This window comes from Leptidea sinapis, chromosome 14 (assembly GCF_905404315.1).
Source record: "Leptidea sinapis chromosome 14, ilLepSina1.1, whole genome shotgun sequence".
Lineage (NCBI taxonomy): Eukaryota > Metazoa > Arthropoda > Insecta > Lepidoptera > Pieridae > Leptidea > Leptidea sinapis.
Genome location: NC_066278.1, coordinates 3,083,890 through 3,103,145, shown reverse-complemented (window position 1 = coordinate 3,103,145; position 19,256 = coordinate 3,083,890). Strand labels below are relative to the sequence as shown.

At 34.4% G+C, this 19,256-nt stretch overlaps 1 protein-coding gene across 1 annotated transcript in view; it reads left to right on the top strand.

Moving 5' to 3' along the window:
- The window catches only part of LOC126968061 (nucleolar protein dao-5-like), a 204,559-nt gene that overhangs the window by 158,270 nt on the left and 27,033 nt on the right, over positions 1–19,256 (top strand). The window lies entirely within an intron of this gene.

Genomic DNA, 19,256 nt, shown 5'->3' with positions numbered 1-19,256 from the left:
CGCCACAAGTTAGGATATCATCCCCACCATCTGGATGTGTGGCGGTCCTCCACAGTGCGGTTTACAAGGAGCTTTCTCCCTCGTACTACAAAGCAGTGGAATGAGCTTCCTTGTGCGGTGTTTCCGGGAGGATACGACATGGGTACCTTCAAAAAAAGCGTGTACACCTTCTAAGGTGCTATGAAAACACGTGCTTGTTTCAAGATTTTAAGGCGGCTAAAGCTGTTGTTTTTTTCCCATATTATAGTTTTAGCGGATAGAAATACTCATCCGTACATGATCCATGATCATTTCTCAACAGTAAGCAAGGATAATTATTATAGGTAGTATTTATCCCAGTCAGCTCAATATAAACTACCCTGGAATAATTAATCGTTAATACAATGGTGAAAATAAAATATAAGAATTAACAGTCGAACAATACAAAAATAAAAGGAAGCGCCTTATTATCCCTCAGCCTATTTTTCAATGGCGCCTTAAGTGCACGTTCTAGAACATCCTTCCCGCGTTTTCTTAGCGCATGCGTCGTGCTATCGCCGTCTCTCTCTCGCAAGCTGCGCTGTGAGCGGCAGTATGCAGTGCGCAGTGATACGTAAAACAGGCGGAAACGGTGTGCTAAGCCAAAACAAAATACAATACTGATTGCCGGCCTCAACATGCCGATTGAAAAGCAACCGTATACGCAACAGCATGGTTTCGGCGTGAACCAAGCTTCGCCAAATACCGGTACAGCTGTTTGATATATTTGTATGCAAGCTTGACGCGTAGATATTGCCTTATTATTCGCTTTAAGTACAAAGTACGATAAAACGTGTTTGGGTAGACGACGTTGAATGCTTATTGCGCATAATTTCTAGTCAGACGATAATTAAAGGTTATCATAAAAGGGCGGTAAAGGTCAGAGGGATGGATTTTCACTTGTTGAGTGTGACTCCCACAGGAGTTGTAATAATGCTCAAGCTATAAACAAATTTATACTAGAATTAGTCAAACTACTCCGTAATTTCTATAAGGAGCATTATTTACTCTTTTTTTCAACTTAAAATATTTTAATAGCCAGGATTCTTATTATATTTTTAACTACATTCTATATTATAGTATTGTGACCCCAAAACGTAATACAGGCATTGAAATCTAGACAGTATAGTGAATTCAAATTATGTGAATTCTGAATAACAGGTTATAGCTGAATCTTGAATCTTCACAAATATTAAGATGTTTTAATGTGGTCTCTAGGCCAATATTATTGAACTAAGATAGTTTCACATGACGTAACAATCGAATATTAATAATAATCAATTTAGACACCCAATTAAAGAAAAAAACACTGTATATTCTCAGAAATATATTTGATATATTGTTATAGGTACATAATGTCAAAATAGCATTGGTTTTCCTACAAGGTAGGCCCTGTATAAATCAAATCAAATCAAAATATTTTATTGCAAGTCACATTTTACAGTAGGGTGGTACATTAATGGGTAGACAATATGTGACGCCCTGCAAGGGCACAGCAATGCTATACATAAAATAAATAAATCTTATACATTCTTATACTATATTGTAACTAATTCTCTAACTCTGTCTGATTTACGTCTATCAATATAAGTATTATGACGCGTATTTGTTCCGGCTTATCTACAAAACGGCTGGACCCATTTTATCAGCAAATAGTAACAGTTATATGTATATAGTTATGCATATAGGTTACTAGGTTTTACCCGCGACTTCGTCCGCATGGAATACTTAATTTGGGTAGCTTTTTTTTATTTTTTTTAGGATACTTTTTTCATTAATACACATACCAACTGTTATTTATTCACTGTTGGCGGCGCTCTTCTATGTCAATGTGGACAGTCTCTTTAATAGTATTTTCCTGCGGATTTTAATCTCCTACTTTATCCCCATGTAGGTCAAAATTATGTTATTATGTAATTCGGAAATCGAACAAATATTTATAGATTACTTCTTATCAAGTGCCTAAATACAAAGTTTCATAGTTTTATCTCCGAAAATGCAGAATTCTCATGCAGACTTTCATCCCTTATTTCAACAAGTTCATGCGCTTTTTTACGAAAAATTGTAGCCTATGTCCCTTTTTCAAGCTCTAGTCTATCTCTGTACCAAATTTCATCAGAATTGGTTCAGTGGTTTAGGCGTGAAATCGTAACAAACAAACTTACTTTCACATTTATATTACCTATTAGTAGGGATGTTAGGGCGAGTAACTTGAGCAACTTTTACGTTCGAAAAACAACCGGGGCTCCGTGCAAAATATTTATAACCCATGAAATGTGATCTAAATGGGATTCGATGGTCAAATAGCCTTGTAAACTAAAGTAACGTGGGTGGCCTCTCATTTCATTTCCACCAATGTCAATAATTGAAGATGGATGATCATAATATTACCTTTTTACTATATATATTAGTTTTATTTATTTATATTTATTCAATAGTATACATAGTTAAATTTAAATAAATTGTACTCGCCAAACTTTAACGTTAGATGGCGAGTTAACGCTCTTTTTTTTTAAACAATACTATGTACAATGCACACTTGAAATCAAATAAATATATATCTATATTATACATATTATGTAGAACCTACAATATTAACTATAACCCTATCACACATTTACTAAGAGTAAGTTCTTTTTTGGTTTGTTCTGAGTTTGCAAGTTCTAATAAATCACGATACTCTTTAAGAGTAAATTTATTTTATTGTAAGTACTTACAACAGCATGAAAACTATTTAAAAGGCTCGAATTCTTCTTATATCTATTAGTCTTTTGTTGAATTTTCCTGATGAGTACACAACTTATGAATATTCCTTTCGCTTCATCTCTCTTACTCTTTCATGTCCGAATTAATTTACACCTGGATGAAAAAAACATTCAGCTTATCAGAGCTTATCCTGTGTGTCTATGGAAGAAGCAGACAGGTGAGTATGCTGAGGAGGTCGCTTAGGTCAAAGTGACATTACTGTGACCTTCAATTGATCGCACTCAGATGTGCAGATTTCTGTTTTAAAATCGCGTATAGTGGAAAATACCTTTATTTATTTACGGTGTGTGGATGATGCAGCTACTGTACTTAATAACTTTTGTTTTGTATTAATTTTCATTTACTTTCTGGACTTACTCGTGTAAGGAATTGGCTAATGACGTTTGAGTATGTTTGTTGCATCACTTTACATATTATATTGTAATTGAAATGATTTGTAAAACGATGAAAATGTAAATGTTGATTTAAAGAGTGACAATGTCAAAGTCAATGTAAAAAAATCTTAATTCACTGTAAAACTTTATAAGTTATTTAGTGCAAGTCAGGATGAAGTACAAAAGAAACAATAGCATTGAAATGAGTATAACAATATTCATTAACAAAATTTAGAACATTAATTCCAACTATCTTTATCATTCAAATAATCTTTCACATTATAATAGGCCTTAGATGTTAATTTATTTTTTACGATACATTAAAATTTTTTAATAGGTAATATTTTAATTTCATTTGGGAGTTTATTATAAAATATAACACAATCCACTTTAAAAGATTTAGCAATTTTACGGAGCCTAGTAGATGGAATTGCGTTTGAGTTTTTCTTGCCACTTATTCTCATTAGCTCAATCCTTTACGATGTGGCGGTAAATTCAATAATGAAAAATATTTTTGTTTTGACATTCATAAGCGTCACTTCCATGATCTACATGAATAGAGTGATTTTGATTTGATTTGATTTATCAAAATGTAGACTTTCAGAATTGAAACTTTATGACTTACTTTAGACACGTTTTGCAGATTACGTAGTTGACTCAAGTTATAAATACCGACGTGCAAGACCGTGAAATTATTGCAGATAACCTGTTGATTGAGTAATTCTTTGATCGAATTTAGGAAGACACATATTGAATTCATACATTATAATTAGATTAAACTGGCCTTGATGTAGTTTAAAGTAAAAAAATATATAAAATCATACAGGGAGTCCGTTCTGTCTACTTAATTATTTTCAAATAATAAACATACATAATATATATATATATATATATATATATATATATATATATATATATATATATATGTATATATATATATATGTATGATCTTTAAACTATATTTTCTAAATTTCAAAGCGATTTTTTTTAAACTTTAAATTGATTAATTTGCACTAGAATAACTACTTATATTAAATCCTTGATCTCCTCTTACCTTACTACATAATATATTATTTTGAACGTAGTAGTAGTTTTCTTTCATTAAGACGAGTAAAATTAAATTCTATTAAGTCAATTAAGAGAAATTTAGTCACAATTACAAGTGTTTTACTTATTTAAATGGTTTATTATTCAAATGTTGTCTTAAATCATTTTATTATTATTATTTTTATATTTCATAATTTTTCTCGTCCTTGTCTGTAGGTCAAAGCCATGTAAATTCAGCAATGACCATTATCAATAAATACATTTAAATGTTTTATTAAATTTTATTAAAGCTGAATATCTAGGTGATCGGACAGCCAGGCACTAGATTATGATTATTTTATAGAAATAACAATGACAGTACATTATTAAATAATATGTATATTTTAATAAAAAGAGCGCGAAAAGAGAATTCTGGTAGGGTTTCTTGCATCGTTTCTTCTCTCTCAGAGCGCCATTAGTTTCCGAAGCGGTAGTAGTAGTTTCAGAAATGACATCAAAAAGGTTTCTAAAGGAATCAATTTTGAGGAAATAAATTTTATGCCTTTCAATGTAATTATTGCGTGCAAAAATAAAATAAATTATAGATTAAGAGAAAGTAGAAAACACGAAAGACTTTCTTATTGAATATGGAGAATCTTTAGTCGTGATTAATGTATTTACATCGTATTACATGAACTCGTCAAACAACGTCGTACGTGTGCAAATTGTCAAGTAAATCTGACGTCTTAAAATGGGTAAAAATGAAAATGACGTTTAAATATTGAGTTTCAAGTATAAAAGCTAATAATAATGCTCGTAATTACAGATTTTCAACGAAATATGATTCGGCATCAATATTATTTTTTTTAAATATTACTGAGCAGTTTTTTTTAAACCATTAAATTTTAACGGTTAAAAAATTATTTCAATTGATTTTTCCAGGAAGTTACGCTAACTTCCGTCAAAAAACAAATTGAGTTACTCCTAAGGCGTCTGTAGAAGTTTTACTTCAACAATAATTTTTCATATTAGAAACTTTAAATAGGAATCATATTTTTTACATTTAAAAACTAATTTTGCTGGTTCATAGCGTGTATGCGAACAGCAGCTAATCTTCAATAAAGTTAAAAAATCTATAGGTTTCAAATAATATTGCTCTGTTGCAGATCTTTAGATCTGTGTGACAGTCTATACCCAACCATATTCAAATTCAAATTCAAATATTTTTATTCAAAATATGTTTTGAAATCACTTATTGAACGTCAAGAACTACCACCCATTCAAAAGAGACTGCCTAAGCCCGGAGAAGAATAGGCGCAAGAAACTCAGCCGGCTTTTTTTAAATATGAAATATGGATTACAATGTGATATCGTACAATAAACATTTATAATTAAAGAGCCTGAGGTTGTTCGCTTAGTTCCCAGTCCGTGGTGTCATTAAGAAAATCGTTTATGCTATAATAACCTTTCCCACACAAGCTCCCACCTGTAGACACGTCTGAAATTTGAAAAAAGTATGATTTATTTATTGACCTAAAATATTTTTTCGTATATATATTGCCTACATATCAATAATTCAGTCCCAGTAGTCGTTTATGTTGTAGGCAGTGGTACCATAGCAGGTCGATTTGGAATTAGAATCACTGTGGAAGGCTTTTGCATGTTTTTTCAAGCAAGGCTTTTCAGCTTTTTATTAATTTATTTACTTTTTTTAACTTTCTCAAGTAAGCTGGGAATTTATGTTTCATAACCTTGCAGATATCGTATAAATATTTGTAAAATGCCGCAACTGTAACTAATGGTTTAAAATAGTGACAACGCATTTGCTTGCCACTTCTTATTAATACTAGGTTTACGTAATGATAGAATGGGTTAATGAATCATAAAACATTATTTATGTATTAAAGTTCCTATATGAACCTTTAATTACGATGTGTGTGGTTGATGCCGATACTGTAGTGAATAACTATTGTTTTGTAATTGTATCTCGTGTAAGACATTTGACTAAGTGACATTTGAGTATTTTTGTTGCATCACATTACATATATTGTAATTTTTTTATGGAATAGGAGGACAAACGAGCGTACGGGTCACCTGGTGTTAAGTGATCACTCCCGCCCACATTCTCTTGCAACACCAGAGGAATCACAGGAGCGTTGCCGGCCTTTAAGGAAGGTGTACGCGCTTTTTTTGAAGGTACCCATGTCGTATCGTCCCGGAAACACCGCACAAGTAAGCTCATTCCACAGCTTTGTAGTACGTGGAAGAAAGCTCCTTGAAAACCGCACTGTGGAGGACCGCCACACTTCCAGATGGTGGGGATGCTATCCTAACTTGTGGCGTGTCGAAGTTGGAATTCGGCGGCAGGAATCTGGTTAAACAGCTCTTCGGAACACTCCCCGTGATAAATGCGGTACAAGACACACAATGAAGCGACGTCTCTACGCAACGCCAAGTAATCCAGCCGTTCACAGAGCACTGGGTCCCCGACAATTCGAGCTGCTCTGCGTTGTACGCCGTCAAATGGATCGAGCTGATACTGGGGTGCGCCAGACCAGAGATGACAGCAATACTCCATGTGTGCCAGACCTACGCTTTCTAGAACGCTAGAATGTGGTAAACGCGCAAACTTGAGTCTTCTGGGGGTTTAATTGCACAAGGTTCAAACATTCCGCGAACTTCTCAAGAGAGGACACGATAGAAGACAGAAGTTTCTCCCGGCACTGGTCGACGATTTCCTGAGAGAGACCTGCATGGTCCGTGTATAGTTTTAATTGAATAGATTCGTAAAACGATGAATTTGTAAAAGTTCATTTAAAAGAGTGACAATGAGTTTCTTGCCACTTCTTCTCATTAGCTTAAGCTTTTGCGAAGTGGCGGTAAATTTAACAAGAAAAGTAATTTTTTAGCATAAGTATCATTTCCGTGACCTAGATGTATAAAGTGATTTTGGTTTGATTTGATTTCAATAAGTAATATTTGATTTGATAGTACACGAAGGACGATGCAGTCTATCGCCCAGTATGTCTATGACATCTGATATACACGTTCTACGACTAAAGGCGTAGTATTGTCAGAGCTAACAGGTGGACCGAATGCCGGTAAGGGGGCTTATGTTGTGCATGCATGTGGAAATGAATCGCATGTGGAATGTGCGTGAGGTGTCAGCGTCCTATTATACGGGTCCCGGGCGCATAAACCACGCATTACAGTAAATATTAGTAAGAACAGATCACTTGCGGATGGCAAGCATGCAAGACAGATATGCTTGCATGACAAAATCCGCGCGACACTTAAAGCTCTCTAAAGGTTGATACTGCTGGATGCGGAAGGCGTGAATCGGTTGATGTGGCGAACTTTGGGAGCCCCAATAGTGGACAACTTTCATCTAACTAAAAAATAAATAAATTCTTAATTGCTATACAGAGTATTACAATTATTATATGCACAATTAAAAGGCATAAAAGGCATTTATTTTCTCAAAATTGATTCCATTAGAATTCTTTTTTTCATATCTAATAACTACTAGATACTACTACCGGCGGCGCAAGAAACTCTCCCAGCATTCTTGTTTTGCGCTCTTTTCAATAAAAATTTACAATATTGTACAGTCATTTCTATCGCTATAAAATAATCACAATCTAGTTCCAGGCTGCCGGACCATTTAGATATTCAGCAGTGGAGTAATAGGATTTACGACAGAGCCATTTTTTTTATAAAACATTTAAATTTATTTATAGATAATGCCTGAACAGTGGCTGGGACTTTATTATAGAAGTGTATACATTTACTCTTAAAGCTATTATGTATCTTTAGAAACCTACTAGAGTTAGGTGATGAAACAATAGACAAGAGGAGAAGGCTCAGCTTCACCTGACATCGGATGATGGATTCCTGTTTCTATGCAGCACTGTTTTTCAGCCATCCCCACCCCCGCATTGAGTGGGAGTGAATGTATTTTGGCTCCCCTATTACCTACATAAGCTATCTATTTATTGAATGTAAAATAAAAAAGTGAAAAATTATTACCCTTGCAAGTGTATGTTAGTGTGTGTGTGTTAGTGAATGTGTGTATGTTAATATATTTATACGTATCAATGTGGGTGAGTGTGGGCGTGTGTTTATGTATGTATTTATTTATTAAATCCTTTAACAATATTACTATTTAATCAACAATATTTTATATATCATCCCACTGCTGGGTAAAGGGCACCCCCTTCTATTTCCATTCGTCCTTATTGTTTGCTGTGTAGAACCGAAGCTATTAATTAAATATATATTAAAGAAAGAACCGAATATTTTAAAGAAAGGAATTACAAGTTGGCGTGGTTCACATCCTCCGCAGCAAGCTATTTAGTAAAGCTAAACGAAATTTATTTAAAATACTCCATAGTCATCATCTGACAGACCCATGATTATCGTCGGGAAAGGATATAAAAATATTCACTTAAAATTGTTAAATCTAACCCAATCTAAAAATCTTTTGGCACCAAATTGTATTTGAATATGGATTTTTTTTTACTAATTGCGCATTTGTCCTCAATTCTTTATTGAGAATTTTTTTCACAAGAAGAAAAAATATATCTACGTGGATAAGGTGTGTTAAACGCTAATAAACAAAGTTCACTAAAACTGTTGAGTCAAACTGATAAAGCATCGAGAGCAATATCCTGAACGCTGCGATTGTTACGTGAAACTGTGAAATCCGTTGAACAGTGCTCGTTGAAAAACTTTTACATTTTCAAAACGATCTCGCTGGACGCCATCGTATTTTCGACGAGGATCGTGCACTACCGCGCTGTCCTATTTACGGATTTTGCTTTTGAATTTTGTGCTTAACAATGTCTATTGTTTTTTATTAATGAAACTTAGGGACGAGATGAGCAGAACGTTCAGCTGATGGTAATTGATACGCCCTGCACATTACAATGCAGTGCCGCTCAGGATTCTTGAAAAACCCCAAAAATTCTGAGCGGACACTACAACTGTTCTCGTCACATTGACACATAAGATGGTAAGACTGATTTGCCCAGTACTTTCACTAGCCACGGCTCCCTTCAAACCGCACCACAGTAATAATGAATGAACATAGTACTGCTTCACGGCAGAAATAGGCGCTGTTGTGGTACATCCTGTGCAAAGGAGCCTCCCACTGGTAACTGTTTTGTTCATAAGTCACCCAGCAATTAGTAAAACAATATTATGGGTGTGTTACTCTTACGGCCTAAGCCCATTCACCACTCGTGTACTAGCCTTCTGAAGTCGGGAGTACCCCATGGCACTAATTTTTTCAGATACACCAAAACCGAGTGTGCCGTTCGGCACTCGAACCAACTTCTGACCCTTATTTTACTTTATAAGATGGTTTACTTTACATGATCTTATAGCTGTTTTAATAAGTTTCTCATACATTCACTCAAATCATCCTTATTATAAGCAATCTATTGCTATACGTAAAATAATATACATTGACTGAACGCTGTGCGAGCGCCAAAATCGCGCCGATCTGAGGCATACCGTGCGATCATTGTTTCCCGGAACGGCCTTTCCGTTCCTAGGGCAGCCAAAATTTTGTAAAAGAAGTGTTGCATCTTGCTGAGCTCGCTTTCGTCATATTGCAAGATGATCAATATTGCGGTTGAAACTTCAACAAAATTGGAAATCCTTTGGCTGTCCATATCTCCAAAATGTAAAACGTTTTTAGGAGTCAATATCATCCTCTCGGAAAATCAATAAGATAAGCTCTCCGATAGCAAAACAAAATACCAATATAGAATGTATCGTGCAGATTTAAAAAAAAATCTTATGTAAATCTCGCTAGCATGAAAAAACATTGCTTAGCTCATGCAGTAAGTAATTTTTTTTATATAATTTCAAAATATTAATCTTTTGTTTTAGCTAGAGTAGACCTATCTACCTTACTCAGGTATACTTAATTAGGGCCCAAGAACACTCAACGCTGATTTCAATTGAACATTTTTATCGGAATCTCGGCAATCGCCATTCACGTGTATGGCCGATGGGTTTATAAATATTACTGTCGGATTTTTATTGTAGTACATAGGAATGCTGAAATGGTTTGGACACATGGAGCGAATGAGTGAAGAAAGAATGACGCATCAAATATATAGGGCAAGTCGGTCGCGGGAGACCTCGTAGAACATTCGTCGACCAAATTGGGGACGTTTTGAGATAAGGAGAGGTCCGAAGCACCCGCAACCGGCGAGCATCAATGAAAAGAGTAATGAATGTAGAGGAAGCACGTGAGGCTTGGAAGGATAGAAGCAAATGGCATTCTATTGTCTCTGCCTACCCCGACAAGGCGTGAGTGTGTATGAATGTATGTATGTATGTACATAATAAATAATGACATCTAATAATAAAACATATAAATTAAATTTAACTAATATAAATTTAATTATAATTAAGTGCTTAAAATATAGAGTTTATTAATGTTAAATCAATAATTATAATAATAACTAGAATTTTGTAATGAAAACTAAAAATGTATTTTAATACTTAATAATAATTTTGCATGTCATATTTATTATTATTTACACCCATTGTTACATGTTTTCTGGCAAAATAAAGGATTATTGTCGAAAATTGTAAAAAAATTATATAATTAATAAGTCTCATAAAAATAAAATACTTTTTAAAGAAATGAGCAACATCTAACAAACATGGTCATGGCCAAAATTATGTATTTTTTATGTTATTATTTATATATTTTTTAATAAGTATAAAATTATTTTATAACAGCTTTAAACCGCATAAAACACGCACTAGAATCGAAGTTGCTACCACAGTAGATATATGTGTGTACTGTGTTGCTACTGATGAAAAATAATGGCTTGAACAAGTGGGCCACTACGGTATTTTACAATTTTACGATACAGTTACGTACGCAGATTTTGTAATCAATAACGTGTTTACGAAAAACTGGAATGAATGTGTTGTTTTTTCTTTGTTATGGGTCTAGAATTTACTGAATTACTGCCGGACAAATGAGCTGACGGTATATTTCAAATATCCCAGTGGGAGGCTCTTTGCACAGGATGCCGGCTAGATTATGGGTACCACAACGGCGCCTATTTCTGCCGTGAAGCAGTAATGTACTATTAAGCTACGGTCTGGCGCAGTAGCTAGTGAAATTACTGGCCAAATGAGACTTAACATCTTATGTCTCAAGGTGATGAGAGTAGTTGTAGTGCCACTCAGAATTTTTGGGGTTTTTCAAGAATCCTGAGCGGCACTGCATTGTAATGGGCAGGGCGTATCAATATCCATCAGCTGAGCGTCCTGATCGTCTCGTCCTTTATTTTCATAAAAAAAAATATATTTATATACCCAATTTCCTAAAAAAACCGAAAAAACGGGGATATTTCTAAAACTAAGTAAATAAGACTGCAAATTGTTTATAGATGAATGAATGAATGAATAAGCGTTTATTACAAACAATGTAGAGATTAGTACAATATATATTACCTAAGTATTATTCTAATCTAAGTTATATTCTAAGCTAAGTAATATTCCAATGTAAGTAAAATTCTAATCTAAGTAAAATTCTAATCTAAGTAATATTATAATATAAGTAATATTCTCATCTAAGTGTTTATAGATAGATATTATTTAGTGGTAATCAGATGCTTCCAGGTCACTACAAAAAACCTTTATTATATAATATCACTTAACTCCAGAGTTTTATACGAAAACTCATTCCGAAAATTTTATGGCTACATTATTTTATTCAGATCGTCGACATAAGATTACTTTCACATTTGAGGTAAACCTATTCATAGAGTTTAGAGAGAGAAGGTTTATAAACAGTTTTGCGACGTGGTTTCGTTAAATCCTTTGAGGTACAACGTTTGTATCAAGAATGCTTAAATCATTTATTATACGTGAAGAAAGTTTACACTGCATCTTTTAATATTTAATCGGAATAAAATGTAAAGGCTGCTTTTGAGGTTGTAATATAAAATGTTACTCGTATGATATGAGCTTTGTGTAATAAGTATAGGTATAGAGACTCATGTTCAGTAAAAACTTAAAAAAATATACATTTTTTTTTAATTTCAAAAACAATTGCGATCGCAATAAGGTTATCGAAACTCAGCGCATAAACACGTCTCGTCCAGCTTAGGTACAGTAATCCTGGTGAGTAAAAACTTTAAGAGACGTATACAGATTAATGCCCTTGATGAAAAATTTAAATAGTGCGTTTTCCCAGAGGTGAAACCTAGCGAGATGGGATGTAGTTGATTGCATTCAGATCATTGGAGCCGGTTTCTAGATACGCAAAACAAACATACAAAATATATATTGTACTACGTGTATCTTATATATAAGTTAATCTGTGTGTTAGCTAAAAGTTGGTTTCATCTCGATCGGACTTATTTAAAATAGCACATAATTTAAGCTGTCTAATGTTCAGCTACCAGTGATTAAAAACTTACGAAAAATATTGTAGTTGAGGGTCTGAATTAATTATATTCTGCTTTTGGTTTACATTTTACTTACACTTTAGCTTTTGATATAAATGTACAAAGAAAAAGATTTTAAATAGTAACGAAGATATCTGAATAATAGCTAAGTAATTTTTGAACGGAGCGACACTTATAATACACTACAATTTGAATTACTATATTAATACTAGCTGACCCAGCAAACGTTGTATTGCCGATATTAAAATCGCGATACAAAAGTAACTGTTGATCGTAGATAGATGAAAATTTGAAGTTGTATGTATTTTTTAATGTTGACTCATAATCAAACAAATTTAAAAAAAAATAAAAAAAAAATTGGCATGGGCCACCCTTAACATTTAGGGGAATGAAAAATAGATGTTGTCCGATTCTCAGACCTACCCAATATGCACTCAAAATTTGATGAGAATCGGTCAAGCCGTTTCGAAGGAGTTTAACAACAAACACCGCGACACGAGAATTTTATATTTTAGATATTTTATGGAAGAGGAGGACAAACAAGCGTACGGACCTGGTAACACCGCACAAGGAAGCTCATACAACAGCTAAGTTATAGCTGGAAGAAAGTTCCTGGATAACTGTACTGTAGACGAACGCCAGAAATCCAGGCGGCAGTGATGATCTCTTAATTTGTGGCGTATCATGCGAAGGTGGGATTCAACGGCAGGAATCAGGGTCAATACTTCGGAATACTCCCCTTAATAAATGCGGTAAAAACAAATAGCTACGTCTCTATGCAACACCAAGTAATCTAGCCATTCACAGAGCATCGGATCCCCAATAACCCGAGTAGCAGATTTTCATTATTATAACACTAGAAGTAAAGGATTGCTTGTAATTAATTCTAGTAGGCTTCATAAGATACATAATAGCTTTAAAGGTAAATGTATACACTTCTGTAATAAAGTCCCAGCCACTGTTCAGGCATTATCTATAAATAAATTTTAATGTTTTATAAAAAAATGGCTCTGTCGTAAATCCTATTACTCCACTGCTGAATATCTAAATGATCCGACAGCCTGGGACTAGATTGTGATTATTTTGTAGCGATAGAAATGACTGTACAATATTGTATATTTTTATTGAAAAAAGCGCAAAAAATATGCTGGGAGAGTTTCTTGCGCCGCTTCTTCTCTCTCAGAGCCCCATTTGTTTCCGAAGCGGTAGTAGTATCTAGTAGTTATCAGAAATGACATCAAAAATATTTCTAAAGGAATCAACTTTGAGAAAATAAATGCCTTTTATGCCTTTATGCTCTGCATTGCAAGCGATCAAATGGCTCGAGGAGATTCGATTAGTTCTAAGGTGTTGTCCAAAAGCGGTTATTCGAAAGAGTCTTCTGTGGTTTAGACAAGATTCAACTCATTCTATTCCAAGACCTCAGACTCTTCCCAGGATTCGATAGAAGACACAAGTTTATTCCGGCACAGGTCCACGATTTTTCTAGAGGGACTTGCATGGCCAATATACGGCATCTCCACTACTTCCATCCACAGCATTGTGGAACTATAGGGTTCTCATGCTTCGGGTCGAGTAATAACCGTTGACTTCGACTTTATGCTGCGCCCAGTGAGGAAGCTGGAGGTCCACTTGCATTATCTCTTGGGAAACCTAAGTGATGGAGGTTTTGAGAGAAACACCATGTATATATACCATACACGATCAAAGGCCTTCCCTATATCTAGACTAACTGCTAGGCCTTCTCCCTTGCTTTCGATAGCCGCCGCCCATCTATGTGTTAGGTATCTTCTTCTTAATCGGACACTCTTGTCAGAGTGGTCGTGGTTGCGCTGACGAGATACACGGTGGGGTATTCGGTGGGTCGATATCCGTTCTGAGGGTAGCTCTCCTGGCGATATGTTTCCATTCCTGACGGTTAGAGGCGTTGCGAGTACACTGGACCATGGTGTACTCAGTAGCCTTTGTGATGGCGTCTATCCAGCGGGTTGGCGATCGACCCCGTGCTCTCTTGCCTTCCACCTGGCCCTGAACTACCACTCTCTCTATCGAGTTCTCATTTCTAGAGACGTGACGTGCTAGGTATACCAGAAGAATAATTCTTACGTCATATTTATTTGAACCTAAGCAATGTACGCATTTAAACGTTGTTAATGTAGAGCAGGAAGTTGTAACTCATCAGTCTTCCTTTTGCTACTGTAAAAATCCAGTTCCACAGGGAGCTATTTTCGGACCTTTGTTATTTTTTATTTGTATTAATGACTTTCAAAGAATATCTCAACACAGTTGTATAATATTTGCTTACCATATATCGAGTGTCGATCTGATAATGATTTAAATTAATTTGATTTGGATATTTATTGGACTTTGTCAAATATTATTGACTGGATGGATAACAATGATTTATTTGTAAACTTATTATGCATTTTAATGTAAAAGGACAAAACACAAATTGGTCTAAATATTAAAAATAGTGGATTTATTCTTGACAAAATTGACAATACATTGTTTTTAGGTATTATCTTAGAAAATGACCTCAATTTATCTCGTCATATTGATGAGGTATGCACTACAATAAGAATATACGTGTGCGTCCTTAGAAGACTGAGGCGAATTACATCTCAGAAGTTATCTTTAATGACGCACCATGGATATGTCGCGTTAGTTCTGTGTACTCATCTGGGTAAATAGCACGGGCGTACATCAACCATATGTTGTTCGTATCTTTGCAACACAAAATAATAATTTATAAAAACAATTAAAATAAATCCTCGTTCCACTCGATTACCGGATAGACTAGTTGAAAGCATTGTACTTAAATAAGTCAGCATTACAAGGTGTTTCAAATTATACAATCATCTGCCGCTTGAACTATAAAAAATCACCCCAGAAACGATTTCCTGGATTTCTGTTTAAATGCTTGGTTGAAAAAAAATGTTAGGGATTTTTTTTATTCATAAAATAGAAAATACTACTATATATTTAAGATCTAGAGTATATACTGTATACGACGCAATAAACAAATATCAAAATAAACCAGTGGGAGGCTCCTTTGCACAGGATGCCGGCTTGATTATGGGTACCACTACGGCGCCTATTTCTGCCGTGAAGCAGTAATGTGTAAGCATTATTGTGTTTCGGTCTGAAGAGCGCTGTAGCTAGTAAAATTACTAAGCAAATGAGATTTCACATCTTATGTCTCAAGGTGAGGAGCGCAATTGTAGTGCCGCTCAGACTTTTTGGGTTTTTCAATAATCCTGTGCGGTACTGTATTGTAATGTACATTGTATCAACTACCATCAACTGAACGTCCTGCTCGTCTCGTCCCTTATTTTCATTAAAAAAAAAGACAAATCTCATTTCATTTTAGGGATTACTATGTGATTAAGCCCACATCATTTCAAACTTTATCAAGTTGTGCTCTTAACGGCAGGAATTTGAAAATTAACATACAATTTAAATAAATTTGTCGTGTGGACGATAAAAGAGACTATATTATGTAATAGTTTTAAGACCTTATTGGCTCTGTGGGATAATATATATTATATATATCCTATACGGCGTAATGAAATTGATTCTACTCGCGTAGGTGTCACACTGCGTCACACGAGATTGCCAACACGTGCCCGGCTGACATTTACCTTCAAAGGTCAAGACTTAACTCCTCTTGTAGTGAAAACTATGAACATATACGTGATGCTAAAGCTACATAGATAGTTTTTTTTATATGAAAATAAGGGACGAGACGAGCAGGACGTTCAGCTGATGGTAATACAATGCAGTGCCGCTCAGGATTCTTGAATAAATCCAAAAATTCTGAGCGGCACTACAATTGCGCTCGTCACCTTGAGACATAAGATGTTGAGTCTTATTTGCCAAGTAATTTTACTAGCTACGGCGCCCTTCAGACCGAAACACAGTAATGCTTACACATTACTGCTTCACAGCAGAAATAGGTGCCGTTACCCATAATCTAGCCGGCACCCTGTCCAAAGGAGCCCACCACTGGTCGATTGGATACCTATTTGAATCCTTTTTATTAATATGTATGTACCGATTAGATATGCGATAAAGAATTTTTGGCCGTGAATATAGAAATTAGGTCGCATTTTTTAAACCGCGAATAGTGAAAATGCGAATAAAGAAAGCGCGAATAAGGAGCGTTTACTATATTCAAATAAATATGTAAAAGGTTTAAACGCACACACTGAGATCTATAAAGCGTACTAAGACTTTGCTCAGACTTTACTATAGATATTAAAATAAGTGCATTTGCTTTGTTCCAAATACAAGCTAAAGTGAGTGGAAAGTGTGCGATAGAAGTCGTTATATTGATGCCACTGACCTACCGATTCATACATTATTCATTTCTTCGCCAAACAATTCTGTATTCTTGTATGTGTGATAGGTTTATCATTTAATATTATTGTATTGTCCTATGACCTATTTTAAACAACGACTGTTTCGATTCATAGTTTATTTTTGTAAAGCGAAAGTTATACTATATGTTTTGGTAAATTAACAATTAATCTTAACTACACCAGTTTCAGTCCAAATACTGCCGTAGGATGGGGCATTTTTAGCGTAAGAACTTACGTACATATTATGTATAATAAATAATTGAATTTTTTTACTCATTAAATGTATACAAACGATTTAAGTTTTCTTTAGTGTTAATTCCACCAGTATTTGTCTTTAAAACAATTCAACACGTGTTTCGCCTCTACAAAATCTCTACAGACTCTCTTGAGTCTCGTGCCAGATTTTGGCGAGACAACACGTCCTGAGGATGCCTCGTGTAGAGGCGAAACACGTGTCGAATTGTTTTAAAGACAAATATTGGCGGAATTAACACTAAAGAAAACTTAAATCATTTGTATAATTATGAATTTCCGCAAAGTAACGCCTAAATCAATAAATTTTCATTAAATGTAAAAAAACATGTGACTTATGGGGTTTGTCCGTAGCCATTATATCAAAGATAATCAAAAGTATTGCTCTACAACTATGTTTAATTTTCAATAAATATTGCAATACTGAAATTTTTCCAGATTATCTAAAGTACAGTTATGTTATACCAGTTTTGAAGTCAGGCATAAGTTATAAACCAGTTTCTGTTCTACCTACAATAAGTAAAATTTTTGGAAAAGTAATATTAAATAAATTGCTAAAAAATTTCTCAGACAATAACATCTTACATCCTAAATAATTTGGTTTAACGAAAGGTCGTTAAACATCTAATGCCGGTATGGCGTTGATTCGACAGATATTTAATTTTTATGAGAAATCAGATAAAACTGAAGAAATTTTCTGTGATCTTTTGAAAGCATTTGATTGCGTAGACCATTCTACTCGTATCCGTATATTAAATTCTTATGGTATAAGAAGCACATCACTTATGGATTTAGATCTTATTAGTTCATACTTATCTAATAAACTCGAGAGAGCAGTAATTACTAATGAACATCTTTCAGGATCTATCTATAATGCGGATGGGCATGCCTCAGGGTTCAATCCTAGGACCTTCATACTCCTTAAAATGAATGATTTGCCATTTGTTGTCTCGAAAGAATGGGAGATGTTTCTTTTCGCAGACTTCATTACTTTATAATATCGACAGACTATCACAGAATTTAGATAAAATAAACTTGTCATTGGTAAACATGTCTAAATGGTTCACGGTGAATACTTTGTCGCTTAACGGGAGTAAAACAAAATGAATTGGAGTATCCCTACCAAATGTAAAAAAGTATAATAAATGGGGAATCTTTAAAAAATCAAACTAAATTTCGTTTCTTGGAATAGTTAGTTGTATACAATATGAAAAACTTCAATAGGGTGCTCATATTCAAGCAATCTTATGGAAACTCAATGCTTTTGCTTTAGAAGGATCAAAAATTTAACTATAATAGCTCAGCGAGATTTATTTATTTCATTTTTATTTCAGAACTTTTTATTTCAAATTTGCTATGGAGGAAAGCAAAAGATACGATATTTGTTTTGCAAAAAAGGTCGATCAGGGCCATCTATAACCTGAACTCTAGAAAATTTCTTAGAAATCAATTTAAAGGAAGGAATTTATACATGAAATGAAGAAATACATGCAATTAATACAAGAACTATTAATTAATACAATCACTATTCCAAAAACGAGACTCGGTAAAATACAAAATTCCTTTGCACGTCTCAGTGTACAGTTCTTTAATAAAATTCCAAATAATATTACATGTCTAACTTCTTTTAAATAAAAAATGATATTAAAGAATCGCCTTATTCAAAGAGTCTACTATACGATTACAGAATATATAGCGGATAAAGAAGGATGAAAAATAGATGCTCTTGGTCCAGCTAATAATAATTCTTCATTTTTTAAAATTGTATGTTGTAACATTATAGGTTGTGGCCTACCTGAGATAAAAATCGTAACTATCCTTGACTTTTCTGTCCCAATAAACTTATCGACGGTAACATTGACGGTAACTCACCTTATACGTACACGCTGTCTGTCAATGGGAGGACTGGGAGGAATGGAAGGAAATTGCAATTCACGCGTCCCAATATAAGGCGATAAGAATGACTTATCGGGTGTATTGGGACAGCTTCAGATTATTGCCAGCTAATTACT